Source organism: Panthera uncia, chromosome D1 (assembly GCF_023721935.1).
Source record: "Panthera uncia isolate 11264 chromosome D1, Puncia_PCG_1.0, whole genome shotgun sequence".
Lineage (NCBI taxonomy): Eukaryota > Metazoa > Chordata > Mammalia > Carnivora > Felidae > Panthera > Panthera uncia.
The window spans coordinates 25447790-25451027 of NC_064808.1; positions in this window are offsets into that span (position 1 = coordinate 25447790).

Sequence of the window (3238 nt, forward strand, 5' to 3'; positions counted from 1 at the left end):
TAACCATGGCCGGTTTAGGAGCGAGAAGTGATGGTGATAATCACTCATATGGGTACAGTGCCTTACAGTTTTTGCAAAGCGCTTTCTTTCACATTCTTCCTCATTTGATCCCCACTATCGCCAACATTTGTTGAGTCTTTGCTGCGGACCAGGTACACTGCTAAACACTTTACAAACTTTACCTTATTTAATCCTTGAAACAACTCAACGTTGTTTCTATTTTATAGATATGGAAACCGGCTCAGAGAGAGTAAGCCTGTGACCCAAGATCACATAGCTAGTTGAGGGTGGACTAGGGATTTGAACCCAAATTTACCCAATTCAAAGCCCATGTTGCTAACTGCCATGTGGTACTGCCTCTATTCTCCCTGTATTCGAGGCAGATGGCTTTGTTCTCTTACTAGAAGAAACTGAGGGATGTTTGAGTTCCCAGGATCAAGGTGTGATCCAAATGGGACCAGAAGTCAGGTCTCCTGAGGGACCAGTACTTTGTCATGACCTAAGACCTGTTAGCCTGAGCAGTGCTACCTAAGTGAGGTCACCAGCCTTTCTCAGCCAGTAGCCATTTGCTTTTCCTGAAATGGCCAACCGTGTGCACATCTTCAGGTCGGCCAGATGGGAAGGATTCTGGGAACCCAGGGCAGCGTTCTCACATTCCAAGTTATTTGAGGCTGAGAAGCCATAACATTGTTACTCACAAGTCCACTTGAGTTTACAGTTTCTGTGTTGGGACTTCTTGCAGGTTGCAGACACATTTCAATGTGATTAAAGAAGAAAGACCTACACTAGCTTATTTAAAAGTCCTGAAGTAGGGCTGGCTTCAGGAGTGCTTTGATTCAGGGGTTCAGTAGTATCTTTGAGACCCTGTTCCCTCTGGCTTTTCCCTCTTGATTCTACTCCTGGGTTGGCTCCATCATCCATCTGATTGTTTCTTGTGATTATGAATGGCCTGCCGCAGCCATGGCTTTAAAGCTTTTTAGCAAAGGGAACAAGTCAGCTTCCCTGGCAGCTCAAATAAAAACCCTGGATTTGAGTCCCATTGGCCCCTGATTGGCCTGACTTAGGTCTGGGGTCCACCACTGAGCCGGTCGCCGTAGTCCAGTGGCCACATGCGGCTCCCAAGCTGGGACAGAGGGCTGGGAGCCCTCGTGGTCTGAGAACCTAAGTGGGCTCTGGGTAGACAGACGAGAGGAGCGAATGCCGTAGAGACCAGGCACTGTTGGCACCTGGGAGGCAGGAGGTAGGCTGGGAGATGAGTTGGATGGAAAAACCATTTTTATGGAGAAACACATCTGCCACATTAGGCTGGGCGAGGGTAACTTTTTTATTTGAAGAGCATTTCAACAGACCATTAATGAGAACGGGAAGCTCACAAGTATCTTTTTGTTGCAGCTATTAGAGCAATTATTATTTATTATATTCACGGACTTCAGTGTATATCTGTTCTGATGTATCCTTTCTGGAAGAAAAGCACTTTGGAGTGCCTCTTAAATAGTCAGATTATAGGTTTGAGGGAAAGAGCCATTAGGTCCCGAAGAGCTGGCGACTGGGCTTATTTCTGTCCTAATGGTGTCTTAAATTATGCCAGATGCATTGAAGTGCCACTTCTCATTTCTTCCACTCGGTCTCCAACTCCATGCCACCTTGAAGCGCTTCAAGTTTTAGTGAGACCGGTCTAAGCGGCACATTGTCAGCTATCACAGACAAGTTCATCTCGCAGATCCCTGTTTTCACTCAGCTGCAGATGGAAGGTGTGATAATATCAGAGGCCACAGGTTTTCAGAATCCGGGATGGCTTGGTGGCTAATTTGCTTTCCATTTCCGAACTAAACCGGAGAAGAAGGGCTGTTATTAAATGTCCTTTTTGAAGTAACTATACAGCTAACAAGATCCAGATAGCGTGAATGTGTAGCCAACAAGGTTCCGTGAATGCCTGCCCTGGGTGGGCATCTTGTTGGCATCATGGAGGACACAAAAGGAGTAGCTTCTGTACTGGAAGAATCTTCTCGCTGATCTTCTGTGCAGGCCCAGAGCAAAGGACTTTGTATACCTTATTTTCCGGAATCCTCTCGACCAGGAGGAAGGCAGATACTGTGTTGCAGATACTATTTGCAGCAGAACCAGTGGTGGCTCGGAGAGGTTAAGCACCCTGCCTCAAGTCACCCAGCCAAGTGAGCAGCAAAGCCAGGCTCACACTGGGCTCCCCCGCCGGCTGCACAGCCTGAGTGCCTCACCCCGGGGCCGTGGACGGAGCCTGTCACTGCAGGATTTCTCACAGTCCAAAAAATGAGCTCTCCCCTGATAACAGATTTCATCACTCGTGAAACTGCAGGCCCGGGAAGAAAGAAGATTGCCTGACTGCTGAGGCCAATGCCTTTCCAGAAGGAGGATACTGGGTAGGCCTCCCGCCAGCGTGTCTGACCCACGTGATGCCTCCATCTGTCTGACTTCTGACTCTGAGCTGCCGGTCCAGCCTGTCTGCAGCCTGGACAGCAGGACCAGTCCGAGTGCAAAGCAAATCTTGATGCGGGAATCGGGTGCGACCAGAGTTGTCCAAAGCTGCCTAGGGCACCCGTCACCTCGGTATTTTCACACACTGTGTGGATGACACATTGGAGGGCGCGGGCAGCGTGGAGGTTGGAGGTGTGAAGCAGACTGTGAGGAGCTGGGGGTGGGAAGCCAGACGGCAGACAGAGCACATCCTACCCGCACACACGCCGCCAGGGGCTTGTTTAAACCAGATCCGGCCAAGGTCGTAGAAGCAGAAAACAGAATCCAGAACCCTTTCTTCTGTGCAGGATCACTGGGTTTTTAAAAGGCTCCCCACCCCCCACCCCCCCGCCCGTAGTTTCTCTTGGGAGAAATGTGAGAGGGGGTGGTGGAGAATAGAAGTGAGGGGATTTTTGCTCCAGATCCTTAAGAGCAGGGATGTATTGCCCCATGAATAGCGTGATGCTATAGAGTTGGGAGTCTTACCCCAAAGAATGAGGGTGGAATCCTGCGCTGGGGGTGGCTTTTTCAACAAGGTACTGACGCCCGTGACTTAGAGTTGTTTTCCCTCAGAAGCTGATGGAGACCGGAAGGGCACGAGGGACAAGGAGAGATTCCCGAATGTGCCTGAGGCCTGGGAGCGCAAGTAGGTGGGGCGGCCGGGCCCACACACAGCTGAGATCGGGGGACGGAGTGGGGACGAGAGGGTCTTTCTGAATGGCTTCCGCCTCATCCTCCCAGAAACTTC